We start from the raw sequence: 18,912 nt of genomic DNA, 5'->3' as shown, positions 1-18,912 counted from the left end.
TAGCTAATGAGGTAATCTACACAGGGGTATCACTAAGCATATCCGCCCCTGACTACGTTACCGAAGCGTGACGGAGCGGGGACTAACTAAAGCCGTGCGACGCTGTAATTCGATTTTTTTTAACTGTTGCTTGAATAGCAGCATTGCTTCTCTGTGACTCGCTCTCCTTGCCTCTGTCGCGTGGGCATAAAATGTCCCCTCCCTCGTAAATGATGGTTTAAAGAGACAGGGGACTGAGTCATGCCGCGGTGAATTTAGATGACCTTTTTCGTGAGAACTAAAAGAGGCCCAACAAGTATTGATGACATTAGCCAGTTGGAAAGAAAAATGATAGCTAGATTGGTTGTTGAGGTAAGGAAGCAAATAAGAAAAAGAGGCCGGGACCTCCTCCCGGCTATATCGAGAGGCAAGTGGAGCTGCTCCAATCGGTGACGTCACCCCAAAGCCAATCTTCCAGTGTAGATGCAGATGGCTATGCTCTTAAAATACGCAGGTTTTTTTCGAAAATGTTACAAGAAAGGGTTAGTGTGTTAATGGTTATTGTTAATGTTAAAGGTTAATGTTAAGGTTATTGCTTGGGTTAGCGTAGTGCCTTTATGACTAGGGACGCCGAAATCGCCCACATGAGTCTGCAGTTATGTACTTTGCTTTTCTTGGATTAAGCGCTCCTTATACCTTTTGCTCCTTTTGTTTTCGTTCCTTTACACCTGGTAGCAGCATGTTCAAAAGGAACGCTTTGAATGACAAACATGTACTAACGTAATGCGGAGGCTAGTGTTGTCGATCACCTGTCACCAAGTTGAAGGAATGTTAGTTAACCTATTAAGATCCTGTTGCGCTACTGGCAAGAGAACTTCTATACGTCTTAAGTGATTAATCTGACCGAACCTTTAGGGCCGTCTATGGGAAGCGATGCGTGGCTTGTGAATTCCGGAAGGAAATAGTTAAAGAAAGAAAAATTATTCGCTTCAGAAAAGTGATTTCGCTTGGATGGGCTACAAGAAATGAGTGCTACAGGAACGTACACACGCGAAAGTGAGAAAATGAAATTGAACTATATCGCAGAAATACGCCCATAAACCAAAGCCAGTATGACACCGCAGGCGCTAACGTTGACTGAATGACCGACGGAGCGACCGAGATAGAAAATACATTGTAATGATTCGAAATTATGAACTATCAGAGGCAGCGATGAAACAGATAAGAGCTGGAAGAGGATAGCGCCAGTGATAAGCTGTAGTGATACTGCACAGAACCGTACTGTGTTCGCCGGACCTTAATCACCGGCCAATGGACGTCGATCTCGTTAGCTTGCCTGACATTTCTTGTATACTCTCTCTCCCTACTTGAAAGAGCAGAGTCTACGCAAATCTGAGAAAACAAGGTTCTAGGCACATTTTAGCAAAGGATGCTTTGAATCAGATCAATGCGGAAGTATTATTGCTATTCATAAAGTCCTGTGTCATAGTGATAGAATTTCGTGCTGCTACATCTCAGATCCGCAAGCTTGTGCGCTTCCTCGCATTTTCTCCTTTCTTCTCGTTTAAAATTGCTTGAGACGCCATGTCTTCAAGCTCCAAAACCCATAGCTCTTATTTGCAGTTAACAATCGAGTATACTGCTGACCTCCTTTGTAAGTGATTTTTCAAACAATGGTCTCTTTTCTAAGAGCCCTGAGCAGCTCTTCGAAGAGTGCAAGCATTTCCATCGCAAACTGCAATAATCAGTGGCCCGTAGACAATCTTCCTGCGCATGACGTACGGGCTCTGACTACTCAGTCTAAGGAGGGGCTTCAGCCGGTGCACGAGTAGAAATGCGTCAGCAGAGACGTCTAGGTCTCAAATTACGATTAGAGGGGCGGGTGAACACAGAAGGTGTCGGCGCCTGGGCCACCTCTAGAACGCAAAGGGAAAGGTTCGCCGCCTGGCTATCATGGATGCCGAAGTCAGTCGGGCTCCCCGATCCCCGTTCATCAGCATTTGGCCGGCGGCTGTGTTTATGGCCCGTAACGACACGTGTTGCGGCCTGGGGTCGTGGGCGCCTCGGTGACTAAGAGTAGCAGCTCGGATTATCCCGCGCTCACATTCGTAAGCGCGCCACTTCAAGCGCACGTGACGGGTGTCGGTTCCACGACGGCGGCTCCACCAGGGAGCGGTGACTCGTCGCGCGCTGCCCGCAATGGCGGCTGCTCGTACCGTAAGGTTATGAGAGGCTGTGCTTTCTGTTAGTGCAGCTCCCATTTCTGCGTATAGACTTTAAACGTTGGTTCACTCGCACGAGAATTTCTCATTCAAGAAAATATAACTTCGATATAAGTTATATAACTATATACGTCAAGAATATACCAATGCAAGGCTAATCTGCAGCTGCATATTGTAAGGTTGAAATACCATGACAATTTGAATACTCATGAAATGTTTCCGCTGTGTCCTTACATAGTCGAGTAGAATATGAACCTAGGCCACAATGCCCGAAAAGACGGGAATCGCACTGCAGTGATCCAAACGGAAAGCATCAAAGAATGAGCATGCGGATAAAAATTGAGGTCACCGGATGCTAACACCATACAGGCTTTAGAGGCAGCCGTTTTCTCCTTGCTTTGCGACTCTGTTCTTGTTAACTCAAGCTACAGTTTCCTGGTCTCTCTTGAACGAGGTTATATGTGGCAAAATTTAAAAACTAAGCTATTTGGTTCTGGATAAAGTTAAATTGCGTTTACCGATCATATAATGTATTGACGGACTTTTGCTTTCGCTGTTATAGAGTTGAAGGCTGCCTTCTAGCCCCCTTGCAGCGCTGACTTCATTTATATGGAAATCGGGGCATGCAATGCGATTGCTACCCTTACTTGCGGGTGCCACCACTTCGAAAATATCCTGTAAGCAGTCGCTTAAGCAGAGCAGGGGAGAACTACCGGCCCACACATGACACCCCGTCTGTGTAGCCACAGGTTCAGTCTGTGATTTGTGGAGGTTTGCTTTGGAGCGCTCTGCATTGTGGAAACTGCAGAATGCGCAAGTACGATAAGGAAATCAAGCGACGTAAATTATTAAAGCAAAATATATTTATTTAAAATATAATTAAGAAAACCCTGCCCCCCTTCTTTGTTATTTCACATGGCCATTAATGCTGCGCATCCAGAACAGGCGAGCGGAGGAAACGCCGCCCTGTTTCTGACTGCTTTGTTAATGTGCATCCCATAAGCAAATAGAACAATAATAAGAATGATGAGATTGGGCAAATTATAAGACACTTTTAACATAGGTACGCGCTGCAATGTATGTCGCTCTTCCGTCTTGGGTAACAAAATAAAAAAAAGCAACATTCATTTGAATGCCTAGGACTTTCAGATAATTGAATTAACCGCTTGTATGCGACGCCGTAGTATAGGTCCGCACATATTATAACATTTGTGCACAATTTTACCTGTAACTAAGCACTTGTCCACGTCATCTTTGGTCGTTGGTGTTTAATTGGAAAGCTTTATCCCAAACACCAGCTCACTGAAGTTTCTGCCCATGTACTTATGAGCCCCATGAAATATCTTCCATGAAAGCACACAGGCAAACGTACTTTTGCTTCTTCGCCATCTATTTGCACGTCAACAAAATAATTGCGTAAGATCACTATGGCGAATTTATTGTAGAACTTTGTCTTACGTTTCACACAAACTTCCTTGCTTTTATTATTATTTCGTTTTGGCTGTATGTCACACTAGGTGCCCCAGACATTTAAATATTTTTAATGAGATGACGTGAGGAATAAAATAAAGCGATCTCCAGAGCCAATCGCTAATCGTTTTCTTAGGTGCAGCTTCCTAATTGCATTGCAGATTACAAACGCTGGTTGGTCTTTTTCATTAATTTAGTCAGGTAGGCTGCGCTAGACAATTAATGAAGGAACAATTGTATTACAGGTCTACATTAATGTGTGAGGAATGCATATGAAATGAGTCGAAATTGTAGAACCCCGAGAAACAGCAAACAGAAAGTAAGTAACAACTTTCGGAAGCATGATGGATAAAAGGTAACGGATCTATTAATCTTCGAATGCTTCCTTACATACACTCAAAAAATAGCAATGAACGCTTTTCGCGGATGAGTAAGAACTTCCTTTAGCCTAGTGTACTTTCCATTTCACCACCTGCCACGGCCAATGAATGTCCTGTACGTAATTCAACGTGAATCCTTGGAAGAGTACGCCAAAGTTGCTTCTTTGTTAGAACCATGTTTTTCTTGGCGGAAGTGTGCGTTTACCTGTTTGTGGAGTCGTCAGCCGCTTTGCCTCATCACTTTGTCCGGAAAAATTAAGATACATTAGGAAGAAAGAAAACTATAGTTTATATAATCTGTCTTAAGGTCGTTGCATATGTGCGGTATTTGAACTGACCTTTTTGTCCCCCACTGTGCCTGACTTCATGTGCCTTTCTCTGACCATATTCCTTCTTTTATTTATTCTTTTGCGCCCTACCTTCAGCCTACTTAAGAAGCTGGACTACGTTTCAGGGTGCCTTATTTGCCTTCTTTTGCCACATGTCCGTAGTTACTGTATATTACTAGACTTTAACATTGTGTTTGCTGTACCTATTCATGTCAGCAATTTATAGTTCAGTTTATTTTACGAGAAATACACCTTGCTGTGATATTCCATTGGATGTATACTATGTGAAATGGAGCACCTGGTGCCACTAAAAGCTGACAGCATCTAAACGTCAGTATATGTAAAATATAGAAAAAGAAGCGCTTGTCGAAATTTCGAGACTCTCTTACTTCGGGGCAGCTTTCAAGCCACTTTATCACCTTGCCGCGTTTGACACTGCGCTATAGCCATTTTGATGTCGTGACTCGTCGCTCTAGATAAATTAGGCAAGAAACTAAATAGTGAATGTAGCGAAACAGGCCAAAAAAAGAAAGGCCCATTTTCTGAGCGAAGGCGGCAGTGGTCGTCGTTTATACCATTCGTGTCAATCTGTGCAGGTTCCTTATTTAGTTTGTGAAAGCGTGCCGGCATAATTGTGCAAGAGGAAAGATTTGTTATTACCACCGCTGGCCTTGGTACAGCGTGACACTGAGCCGTCGCATTCCAAGCCGCTGCTTCTGGGGAAACCACACGAGGAGCTGTCGCAGCGCGTGATCGAATGGTAGCAATTGCCTCAACGCCCACTTGCCACGGTTACGAAGAGGAACGGCACCCTGATGAATGTTCCATCCGAAAATCAGGCGGTTGTGACTTGTAGACTACTTACCTCTTCTCTGGCTGCGCTTGAGTTTTGCTTCTTTGTGGCGTCAAGAATTTCATTGGTGACTGCGCGAACCCCGCAAAATAGCAACACTGACAGTCCAGTTGTTGTCGCCTACTGACCTACACGCTTGATCCCCCAAGTTCTGTTTACAGCCTTCGAATCGACCACGATGGATGAGCTGAGAGCCATTCCTTCTCCTTATATTACATCATGATGATGATCGCGGATTGCTGCAGAGCTGCATAGTAGAAAGAATAGCGCGAGTGCATGAGTTCACACACACACACATGCATATATATATATATATATATATATATATATATATATATATATATATAGCTAACGTTATCCGAGCTGTGGTGCAAGGTGCATTATTAGCACCTAGTGTTCGGTCATCAGTGCTGCGACGACCGCACACCACAGGTTCTAAAATCGGATCTGGCACTGTGTTTCTCATTCTTCGCTTTCGTTGAACAACTTGGCTAACGCTAGCTGGGACAAACACATGGACACATGTACGTGTGCGCGTGTGGGCTGTGTGTTGTGCTCATATTGAGTTCAAGTCAATTACGGCGCAGCAAGCGATGGAACTAAAAATGCTAGCTGTAATTTTTTGAAACGGAAAGAAAGCAGTGTCGATCCGAGACGATCTTTAACTTTAACAGGGACTATCGATCCTTACATTCACGAAGTTAAATCAGTGTTCACGACGCCTCCGTTGGTCCCCTGATTGTATGCTTGGCACTAAACAAACCAGAACCACCTGAAATTGAAAATCAATATAAGAGAAAATTCATAATGTTGCCAAATAATAACCAACTTCCTTTTAATTCTAGAATGGGTATTTACAATTCCAATTAAAAATAATCTAGATCTTTATAAGTTCACCTGAATCATATTTTTGTGCTAATACAAGCTTTTTACAGCTTTAAGAATGCTAAACTGCCCTTGGAATGAAGGCCTTGCCTGCGGAAGTCGTTTCACAATTTTGCAGCGGTAGGCGAAGTTGTGAATAAAACTTCAAGTTTTCCTCCTTGGGCCAAAATTATAAGGCGCTTAGATTCCATTGGGCACTAACCTCCTTATTCTTTATTTTTAACCATTTTGCTGGGCCGATTCCGAAGAGAGTGTAGTCTAATACAGCTGTAAAATACGCGTGGTGGTGCTGGTATAGGCCAGACGTAGCGCGAGGGCCAAATATGCCGCTCTCTCGACACCATGTGCCACCTTCTGGTGCTGGGACTGCGGGAAACGGGAGGAAATGCTTGCACTTGTGGTGCGTGTTCGCACAATGTTGTGCATTTAGAAGTGTTTTTGCCGCATCTGCTGCGCGGAATGTACAAAGGATATTCGTACGAGCAGCACTCTCCCATCGCAGGATTCACCCACTGCCAGCGAAAAAGGAAGCTGCTCATGCGAGACCCCCGCGATCGAAGTTCATGGGGACACAGGAAGTTTCTGTTTGTGTCAATTGCATTCGATGTACAAGTTTCCTGCGGTGCCTGAGAAATGTTACTGTAGGATAACGACTTTAAATAGAAAAGACTTCGTGCCCGCAAGCTTGGCCATGTTGGTATTCGTTTTGTTGTAAACTGCGCGATTAGCCTTGCCTTCCCGCGCTGCGTGCTTAACATAAGAGTGTAGTAGCGCCGTTTACGACCTTCCGGCGTCTTTATTTTGGGGCTGCTGGGTTCACTTTCCGAACCGAAAGCTCATGAATATGAACCCGTACCCAAAACTTCATTTTGGATACAAAAGAAAGGTAAGTATAAAGCCTTCGGTTGTGCGCGTGCTGACTTCGTAACTTGTGCAGCAACTGTTCCGTTACAGCAAATAAACGAGACCACCCGGAATTTGACGACTTTTGTTTTCTGATTTTTTTTTCGTGCACATGAAGGAACCGCGTTTGAATACTCGGAAGTAAGAGAAGGGAAAACAGCATAGAGCGTGTACAGAAACAGGACTGTGCAGGCGTCAATCCCTGACTTTACTTTCTTACAGGGTAAGCTATTATGGGCTCATTCCAATAGCCGTTTCGGGTGGCGATATTGTCCACCGCTGCTACCGCCACCGGTGTCCGTCGCAGCCATCGTCGGGAATGAGAAAAAAAATACCCAGTTCCCGCCAGGATCGAACCCAGGCCCGTTGCGCGAAAGTCGGCCACTCTACACTGAGCCCTTGTGTATTTTATTTTGACTTTACCCATCGCCGATTCCACGCCTTCATAGAAGCTTTCGACTTACTGGTCATCATGACTGGATGTAGGGGCGTAGACCTGTACGACCTTCAATTTGTACCACTTATTAAGTTTCACAACACCTGCCACCCTCTCGTTAATGCTATAGAATTCCTGTGTGTTACCAGCTATAACCTTATTAATCGGGAATCCGAGTCCCAGTTCTCGTCTCTCCGCTAAGCACCGGTAGCACAGGACGTGCCCGCTTTTTAGCACTGTATATGCTTCTTTTGTCCTCGCACCTTCACTGAACCCTATTATATCTCATTTACTGCCTTCTAATTCCTCCAATAGCACTGCTAGACTCGCCTCATTAGATAACGTTCTAGCGTTAAACGTTGCCCGGTTCAGATTCCAATGGCGCCCTCTCCGGAAGGAGGGATTCTTAGTATTCATTCATTCATATTAATATAACTAGAGGGAAATCTGGCGCTGTGATCTTTCAACCATCATTGGAATGATGGGAAGTGCAGGCTACGGATTGGCATTCTGTTGACTGGGAATATAGTCTACAAGTATTTTTTGACAGTTTTTGTCTAGCTTTAAGCGCACTTGCTGTAACGTGCAGTGGGACAGTGCAATGCAAAGCTCTCTTCCTTTCTTCTATTGCTCGAAGTGGCGATAGCACGCTGGGACGATGTTTGTGTCGCGGTGTGGCGTCGAAGTCCTGAGGAGAAAGCAACGGCGTCGTAAACGTCGAAAGAACATGTTTTGACCGTTTGAACCTTGGTTTGGTAAGTGCGTTAGGTTGGCGCTGTAGCGTTACGGGCTTTATGAAGCTTTAGAACATAAGAATGAAGGCACTACTGATACAAGACATAAACAAATGTACTTCTAGCGGCTTGACAATCAAATTTTATTGAGGGCATCATTATGCATTGCTCGTTTACGTGCTCATTGAAATGCGTGTTTTAGGACTTTGAGAACACAAACTTACTTGCGACAGGAAAGGTTGCTGCTTCCTGGCTGTAGTCTAGTGTCGCAAAATGGGCAAGTTCAAAGCCACGCCATAACGCTCCGGAAGCGGTACGTCAATATAAAATATAATGAAGCATACTCGTAGGAGGCCACAAGCGTCCTAGCTATCGCTGCAGTAAATGTGCTTAAAAGTACTTGAAGGCGTTCAGCAATCGTGACAGCCGACGCAACCTTTCGAAAGAGCGAGAGAGTTCGCAAGTGCCTGTCGTTTGCGAGAAACGTCTCGCGTTCACAGCGAGCAGGCGTCTCAGCAAACGACACTTGTAGCATTCCTCTCAAGGACGCAACACTTTGTCACAATACAAAATTTTTATTTCCATAAATACTTGATGAGTATATTTATATAAGTACATGCACGCTTGTTGTTGCTGTTGTAAAAATAAATAAATAAGTATCCTCTGGCGTTAAATCGAGAACAGAATCGGACAAGAATGCATACCCTGGTGATGAATCATAGTAAAGCGCGCTTCAGTTTCAGTCATAAAAAGTTTATGTAACGTGCTATAGATTATATAAGATACCGCACAAATACAATTAGATTTGACGTGATAATATTTGAGCATAGCTTTGTTCACTGCGCCGCAAGGAAACACCTCTAGTCTAAAGACCGAAGTCATTCCGAAGCCTGTACTTTCCTTCATTCCCATGTACAGTCGCAGACAGAATATTACGGACCATGAAATCTAAGAGAAAGCTGAATATCTCCGCAACCTCACAACGCAATCTGGTATTTGCATTTTCGACCTCGACTAGAATATGCTAACAACGTTGTCGTGGGCAGTTTTACTGGTTACTGCTACAGGCTGCTCGGGAAGTGAATGTTTTCGGAGATCCCGTGGTCCATTTTATTCTGTCCGCGACTGTACGTTGAGGAAACGCTCAGGAGAGCCTCCGTAGACACTAGCGCCACATTTCCCTCTAGGGTATTTATTTAGAAACTCTATGTTGGCGCCCGTCTAAACGGACTGAAAACTCTGGTCTATACCCATCATGCAGGTTCAGAATTCAGAATGCAGGTTCAGAATAGAGTTTCTCACTGTGCGGTACCAGATACTGACACAATGGTAAGGCGAGCGTTCTCGCTTTCTTTGTTATACTCCGTTCGAGACATAACAGTCAATGCTGTGGAGCTACGCAAGAAGTTCGATCAAGAAATGTTATCCCTCTGCGCATTCCCTCTATGCTTCGCTGGGCGCTCCACCCATGCGCGCCAACAGCGTTCGCACGTGCGCGCATGCACGTGAGACTCCTCGCAACGTTTTGCAAATAAAAAACCCGAAAAGAACAACAAGAATAAAAACAATCTAAAACGACGCATTAGCAGCCATATACCACTGTGTGTTCGTTTCTAAGGGTTAAAACTTGTTTCATCCAATACTGAGCTTATATATATATAAAAAAAAATTGCGGTCAAAAAATCTCGCAATATATCAAAGTGCGAACGAAGTCCCTGCAAGACGTCTCTATAGCCTCCACAACGTTGACTGCTATCGGTGTGTTCCAATTCTTGCCAGCATCGGAGACAGTCTATGTAGACAGCCAACGAGACAGCCAAGACAGCTTCGACGCCAAGTAATGGAACGCGTTTCCAGTCGTCTGGCAGACGCATGTGCGACGTAACGCTATCTCTCGGAGACAAAGGAAAGTTAACAAAAACAAACATTTTCTTCTGTATTATAAGTCTTTGCGCCTCGATCTTATGAAGCACACAATATGACTTACAATAAGGGGATAAGAAAGCGTGTCTACATTTTTTTGTACGCAGACGAACTTTCCGTGTAGTTTCTAAGCGTGTTGCGCAGCCGCCATCTTGTTTCGACAGAAAAGTAGCCTCCTTCTTTCTTGACTTCGATGCTGTCTTCGCTAAGCTTTCTGCTTTGACGTATTCGTGAGAATTGGAACGAGCTTAAGAGGAAGCTTTATAGCTAGGGTGCTCCTAAGTAGATGTAAAAGGAGAATTCGTTTTTCTCAGCAACCATTGCACTAAATTTAACGAGGTTTTTTGCATTTAAAAGAAAATCCTTGAAACATATATAGTGACTCTTTGTTTCGTATGTTTGTTTAGGTCGTAAATTTTTAATTAAATATTGGCGAAAATCGCAAATTTTAGGAAACTCAACTATCACGTTTTAGACTTTGGAACTCAACAATTAATAATCATATCACTATCTTTGAATTGCATCTGATAATACATATAAAGCGGACAAAATTGTTAAGTTGCACATGAATCCCTAAAGTTTACTAATATGAAAATACAGCTTTTGCAGAACTTTTGTATAAGACGTAAGGAATTCATGTAAAATATAAATTGATATATAGAATTTCTCCGCTTTGAATGATCTAATGGGTGCCCTTTACAGAACCGCGATATCTGTTCTTGATGCAGAGCTACCAATTTGTCAATTTCGTGTTCTATATTTATCGAACTTTTGTATCTTTGAAAATTGAACAAAATTCAGGCCCTAAATAAAAATTCCGCTTGCAACTGTGGCTAGAATTTAACTTTCTCTGTCAAATGCAACAAATGTCATTAAAATTGGTCGGGTTATCTCAGAAAAGCGTTTGCGCGTTTTAAGTATATTTGAATAGGGCGCGTTGGAGTTGCGCCCGTGCTGAAGCTGCCTCTGATGGCTGCTGTCCGTTTAGCTGTCTACTTTGCCGTCTACAGCGAGTATTGGAACACAGCCTACGTATGGAACGGAGTATAGCTAGAGCTGGCGTTTTAAAACGCTGTCCTCTAGAAGCCGCTTTGAGACGCGGACGCAGTTGTTTGAGGTGCTGCGCCTCTGGTCGTAGAGGCTGCACGGACTTGCGTACTGGTCCTTGAAGAAGTGGTGCTCGGAGTACCGCTAGGCTCCCGCGTGCAGATAACGCACGGTGCACATGGTAACGGGAACGCCACCCATAACACATGGTACAACATATCACCACAAATTACCAGCTCCCAAAGTACGCTAAAAGGATACTTGGCAGGGAACCAAGGTTTGTTCTTCAGAATTTGTATTTTAAAAGACGTTTTCTTCATTTGGATGTCTACGCCACTGGAAGCCCCTGGGAATGCATTTTCTTTTACCGTTTCACTTTCAGCCGCGGTTCTTAGGTTCAAAGAGTGATTCTTCTGTGCGCCCCATGGAACCACAGCGCCTTCACTCATAGAGAGGCTGTCGATGCGGATGCCCGGATGAAGCGGGGCCGTCAATTTCACAGAGAAAGGAACACATCCCGCGGGAGAGCACCATTCATGTAGCACTCTGGGCCGCTGCGCTCACACTCGAGCTCAAATACGCATGAAAAGCGCTTTCTGTGCTTCCTCGCTCGGAAAGCAAACGAGCCGTTCTGTCTGTGCGCTCGGCTGGCTCCGATCATCAAACAGAGGTTTTTCTTTTTTTTGGGTGTTGTCCCGTTGCACTGCGGATTATCGAACGAACGCGTGTACTTTGACTTCTGTGACATCGCGGCAAACTGACCACTTTTTCCCTTTTTTTATTCTTTTTATTCTCATCGAAGAGGCGCCACGGGGTCGACTCTTCGCGAGCAATTTCGGGATCGTTTTATTCGGAAGCTGTTAGTTCTAACTCTTCCGAGACCGATGAAAAAAATGAAAGCCACGAAGTTCGTTGTTGGGACACGTCTTTATAGAGAGTGATTTTGAACGCGCTTATTCGACGATAACGACGCTGTACAAGTCACCTCGCTCGTACTCAAAGTTTTTGCGAGTGTTCGATGAATGAATGAATGAATGAATGAATGAATGAATGAATGAATGAATGAATGAATGAATCAATCAATCAATCAATCAATCAATCAATCAATCAATCAATCAATCAATGAATCAATTGATCAATCAATCAATGAATCTTTATTAATTTAATAAAAATTAAAAAAATATATTGATAAATTTACAGATGGACGTCCCAGAGCACAAGACTGAATCAGCACATCTTGTCCGGTAATTGTATGAATAATAAATGTGAAATAACAACAGCAGTCCGTTATAAAATACAGATAGCCAAAATATTCGAAGAAAGAAATGCAAATACCGCTAGAATATTATTGCCCCCCCCCCCCCTCCCCACCCACGCCACCACTCCTCACACATTCCTAAAGCGCCGCCAGATCAATGTTGAGACTTGGCAGCTGTTCATCGGTCAGCATTATGCTACCTTTTTCACTCCTTTTCGATGGCGGTAGTTATTGGCATCTCTTGTAATGTGAAGGACAGTTTTCTGATAGATTCCGCGCCCGCGCGATTAACTCGAGATGCGTTCAGTTGTCACCATCTATTCAACCGTCACGCGCATAGCTGTTGCTTTTGTTAGTTCAACCTTCTTTGTTTAGGCTGATCCTGGGACCAGGAGAGGGATGCGGGTTACTCAGCTGGTGTGTACTCTCATGGAACGAGTTGCGGCGGGAGAAAACGCCAATTGCGTTTAACTTATCCCTTTGCTTCATTATTTCCCTGAGTAACGGCTCGCCGCGACGCTGGCAGATGCCTGGAACCACATACACGTGATATGGGTTAGATAAGGTGGGAAATAAAATAATGTGAAAGAGCGTCCATCATGAAACCCTGCAATAACCCTTAAACCCATAAGCAAGACGACTGTCGCCCGTTACCTCGTCTGTTTTTCCCTAATTGTATAGCACTTTTCGTGCGAAATTGGCAACTGGAAACAAAAATCGCAAGGAGTTGAGAAATTAAGCGATCTACTAAGGGAGAGAGCCAAGGCAACAACCAAACTGCAAGCAAAAGCCAATAATAAAAAAGTTAACCGTTTATGAGAATATTTATGGATCAACATCTTTTTATTTAAAAAGGAAATAGAGAAAACGCCGCCGGAAGTGGAGAACAATTACTTGTTTTGAATGACGCTTCTACAGTTATCGGTCGAACCGCCTCACGTAGCCACTTCTCTGCTGTGCTTATGTGGGTGTTATTCTAACCTTTCGCAGTGAGCGCAGTACGTCTAGAATCGCAGAGTCCTGCGCTCTACGCGGTTGTATGGGACTGGCGGCCGCACAGCGTTACGAAATTCGCGGAACTGTCAAAACTGATCAACAAGGCGAAAATAACTGATATTCGAAACTATAACATGAGAAAGACTGAAGAAGCCGTAAAAAATGAACGCAGCCTGAAATCAGTAAAAAAGAAACCTGGCATAGGACAAACCATGATGTATGCACTAAAGGATAAGAAGGATAATATCATCAGCAATCTCGAAGATATAGTAAAAGCAGCGGAAAAATTCTAAGCTGACCTGTATACAGTACCCAGAGGAGTCACGATACCTCACTTAGAAACAGTAATGAACAGGATACAGAAACTCTCCTATAACTAGCGATGAGGTCGGAAGGGCCCTGCAAGACATGAAACGATGAAGAGCAGGAGGAGAAGGTGGAATAACAGTCGATTTAATCAAAGATGGAGGAGAGATAATGCTTGGAAAACTGGCGGCTCTTTATACGAAGTGTCTATCGACTGCAAGGGTCCCAGAAAACTGGAAGAATGCAAACATTATACTAATCCACAAAAAAGGAGACGTTAAAGAATTGAAAAATTATGGGACCATTAGCTTACTCCCAGTATTATATAAAATATTTACCAAAATAATCTCCACACGCTGGACTTTAGTCAACCAAGGGAACAGGCTGGCTTCAGGAAGGGATACATTACAATGGATCACATCCATGTCATCAATCAGGTTATCGCGAAATCTGCAGAGTACAATAAGCCTCTCTATTTGGCTTATATAGATTACGAAAAGGCATTTGATTCAGTAGAGATACCAGCAATCGTAGAGGCACTACGTAATCAAGGAGTACAGAACGCTTACGTAAAAAGCTTGGAAAATATTGCTACATGCGTGTGGTATTTGTTTGAACGAGGCGCGTAGGCGCCATCACTCCAGAAAAGAGGAGGAAGAACGAACTGGGCTCGCGCTGTGAATCTAACCGGTCAGCGCTGCAACCGTTGTTGTAAATATAAAATGTAAATAGTTTCTCGTCTTACTGACTCGTCCTTCGCGTAATAATATCTACAGAGGTTCTACAGCTACCTTAATTCTACACAAGAAAAGCAGGGAGAGACCTATAGAGAAAGGGGTCAGACAGGGAGACACAATTTCTCCAAAGCTATTCACTGCGTGCTTAGAAGAATTCAAGCTATTACACTGGGAAGGCTTAGGAGTAAAGATCGACGGCAAATATCTCAGCAACCTTCCGTTTGCCGATGACGTTGTTCTATTCAACAACAATGCAGACGAGTTACAACAAATGATTGGAGACCTTAACAGAGAGAGTGTAAGAGTGGGGCTGAATATTAATATGCAGAAGATGAAGATAATGATAAATAGCCGGGCAGAGGAACAAGAGATCAGGATCGCCAGTCGGCCACTAGAGACTGTGAAGGAGTACGTTTACCTAGGTCAATTAATCACAGGGAACCCTGATCATGAGAAGGAAATTCACAGAAGAATAAAAATAGGTTGGATCGCATACGGCAGACATTGCCAGCTCCTGACTGGAAGCTTCCCATTATTATTGAAAAGTAAGGTGTGCAATCAGTGCATTTTGCCAGTGCTGACATATGGGGCAGAGACTTGAGAGCAAGTTAAAGACCGCGCAAAGAGCGATCGAATGAAGATTGCTAGGCATAACGTTAAGAGAGAAAGAGAGCGGTTTGGATCAGAGAGCGAACGGGTATAGACGATATTCTAATTGACATCAAGAGGAAAAAATGTAGCTGGGCAGGTCATGTAATGCGCCGGTTAGATAGCCGTTGGACCATTAGGGTTACAGAATGGGTACCAAGAGAAGGGAAACGCAATCGAGGACGACAAAACACTAGGTAGAGCGATGAAATTAGGAAATTCGCCGGCGCTAGTTGGAATCGGTTGGCGCAAGACAGGGGTAATTGGAGATCGCAGGGAGAGGCCTTCGTCCTGCAGTGGACATAAAACAGGCTGATGATTATGATGATGATGATGATGGAGGTGGTGGGCCCCCCCCGAAAAGAAATCCTGGGTACGTGCCTGACACACACACACACACACACACACACACACACACACACACACACACACACACACACACACACACACACACACACACACACACACACGCACACGCACACGCACACGCACACACACACACACACAACATTTGCTCTAGTGTAATAGTCTGCTCTCAAATATTATATTCCAAGCAAAAGTTAATTGTATCACATCCTGACAAATTCGCGACCTAACTCTCTACGGCCCAATACGTGCTGCATAAAAGGTTTTTTCGAAGCCTGAAATGAAACCCACAAAACACAAAAACGTGCCGCGTCACTATTACCATTTTGCTCTGAATGTAGTATTTCAGAAGTTGAGAAAATAATAATGATAACAAATTATGCACTTAGAGAAAATACGAGAAGTAGTCTGATTTGCTTCTATACTGGGGCACCAAACATTGCTTTGGTTCCATCCAGCTACGTGGCACTCGCATATTATTATATTTCAGCGCGGTAGGACAGATGGTACGAGCGCTTCAAAAAAAAAAAAAAGACGCTTCCGCTCCGCAGTCATCAGGTAAATTTGCACTGTGGAATACAACCGGTATGTGCGAGATCTGTTCCCCCCAAAGCGTATTGATGGCTATTCCCGCCATAAGCCGAAACCAAATGAGCTCGTTCAGTTTATACCCATGCGTCGAACTACGGCACAAGAGATACACTTTCATCGCTGCGTTTGTCATTAAGCACTGAGAAAACAACGATTGCTGTAGCATACCAAAGTCTTGTTCTTTTCTAATGGCCTCGAGCTATGCATAAACAAAAAAAACTCCTTTCAGTTTTAAATATAAAAACGAGGCTCTTCACTGCAACATGTTTCTCATACCTGCGATTCCTTCGCACCACGCGGCAGACTGCGAAATAACGCGAGGTCGAAAGATTGCGTGTAGTACTCGGACGTGGCGAAGCCGCGCGAACAGAATCTCAAGCAGCTTCCAGAGAGAGAGAGATTAGGGAAACTCGTGTCCCGCATTTCAGCACCGAATTCGCGCAACCCGAAATTGGAGTGCGTCGGCGGAGTACACGCGAGATGCACGTATCGCGGCGAAGGAACTTGTGCTCGGCCCCAGACACGTGTTCCGCGCCTCTCAGATCTCAGATGGGGAACGGCGCGTCGAAAGCGGAGAGAGCGCGTAATTGAATTTCAAGTAGGGCTTCGTCTGATCAAAACGGGGCCCCGGCGGGAAGCACGCTGTTCCATCTTTGGGCTTGCCTTTTCTCGTGATTCCCGTGATTCCCGCCACTGCAACGTACCGCATTCCGAGGAGAGCCAAGAGCGCTCGGCGTGACCGAGGAACGGGTGCGCGAGTTCGGTAGGCTTCCGCCTTGCATAACGAAGCTCAGATGAGATGAGCCCGGGAAGTTTCGAAGCGTGATCTCTGTCGTAGATCGAGTGGGGCGTGAGGCGCACTTACTTTACTCAAAAGCGCTAAGTTCGAACTTGCTGCTTCCCGCAGCAAACCTAGTTTTCCAAACACCTTCCAGTTTTCGCAGAAACTGCTTACCAGTGGGGAACGCTTTCCTTATTTTTTTAATTTTCAGTGTGCTTCGACGAAGAACAACAACATTTGCGAACGTGTCTGCAGATCGATCTCCAGGTCCGACAATGCGAGTTCTCCTCTCGAGCGGCAAGGTAGTGGTGCGGCTTGAGCACAAACCAGTCACCTTCTTTACTGTAGTGCTGTGCCACAGCATGTAAAGATGAGTGGTTGGTAGACGAGGGACGTCTCATGTCAGAGCCAACGATTAATGAGGGGGTCCTGTCCTCTTAGCGGCTTTGCCGACACAATGACTCCAGCTCGCTCGTTGACGGTTGATTACTTCAAAGCTGCACCTTCCTGTAAACGGTTGGTGCTGTTGTTTGGGCTCCCATAGCCATGCCTTTTCAGAGATACACACGAAAACTATGAAACGATGTTCAAAAGCAGTTAAGGCTACTTGAAAGGGTGGTGAAAAAAAAGCAGTGGGAATATTTACACTGGAAATCACGACCTATGCGTCAGCATTTGCTAGCATACCTACCATGTGGTAACGCTTTCCTGTTGTTCGTTGGGGCATTATATATGACGTTGTGGCGTTGCAATACGTTGTGGCCTTATATAATATGTGAATGTAGCGAAGGGCTCTACTTTGGTGTAGTCGTCAAATTATACGCTTCATAAAAGCACTTTGTAGGTATGTCAAGGAAGCGCTAGTGCTTCCGAAAGCAAGAGGGCGCGCACGCCTTAGTGTGGTACGAAATCATGTGGACGAAAAAAAATGTGTCAATACTTAGCCGCAAAATCTCATAGCTAAAAGACGCGAAACATAGAGCTTGAGTACAGCTTGCACCAGTCCTGAATTGCGGTAATATATGAGGAAACCTCGCGTTATGAATGTAAAGGGCTGAGTCGAAAATTAGTTATTCTGATACAATGATTCTGAGCGATTCTCCGACATGTAGCACAGCGGGAAATACGAAGTCAATGCATGAAAATGCTGCGGCGAGACTTCGGAATAGGGATTCGAAAATTTATGTAGAGGCTTGTTCTGATGCCTTGAGACAACAAAAAACAAAGACAGCTCTACGTGGGGAATACGTCTCTTTCGCACACACTTGAGACATTTCATGGACAAGTTTTTGTATGGAGAAATGCTGAGATCGCACAAGGAAGACAAGTACAACAAGCAATAGAGGCCAATCATATAGAATCACATAGAACGTTACCTTACGAACTGAGATGATGAAATTGAAATAGAGCGTTGCCTTATGAACTAAATTGTGGCGTAACCAAATCGATAAGACACCTTCGACTGGAATCGCGTCAAGCGTGGACAATAACTATGGTTGCCTCTTCTTGCGATTCCAGTTAGCAATCTTATCTCTGCTTTCGTACATCACATTTATGGTAATAAAATATCGTTATATAGAATTGTTTTCTATGCGTCCATAAAGTATTCTTTTAATATTGCGCGCGAGTTTCCCATTTATAAACCATCCGACTTAATAAATAAAACGGAACGTAAATGTCATGTTCATGCATCCCATAATCACGAAGCATATATCCTATATGGGTTCTGGAGTTTATTGGGAGGCAAGAAATTTCTCTCTTGAAAACTTTAGGGAATGTGGTTAAACAAGCGCGCTTATTTCGCCACTTCTATAAATATATATATGTCGCGCATGCGCGCTCATTAAATATGTCTACCCATGCATGGTATGTAGTAAATGTATCTGCAATTCTTCGTTTCTACTGGTTCACTATAATTAAACCTTGCCTCGAATAATGCCATCCTAATCTATGCAGCGAGCGCTACTCGTAGATAGATTAGCCGTCAATAAATAGAGCACGCCAGATCTTTCACCGTAAAAAAATAATGTTAACATTAAACGATTGACCTGCTTTGGCTCCCTTCGCA

The sequence above is a fragment of the Dermacentor andersoni genome, chromosome 3 (genome assembly GCF_023375885.2).
Source record: "Dermacentor andersoni chromosome 3, qqDerAnde1_hic_scaffold, whole genome shotgun sequence".
NCBI classification, from domain to species: Eukaryota; Metazoa; Arthropoda; class Arachnida; order Ixodida; family Ixodidae; genus Dermacentor; species Dermacentor andersoni.
The sequence above is the reverse complement of the archived record's forward strand: the minus strand, read 5'-3'. Positions refer to the sequence as shown.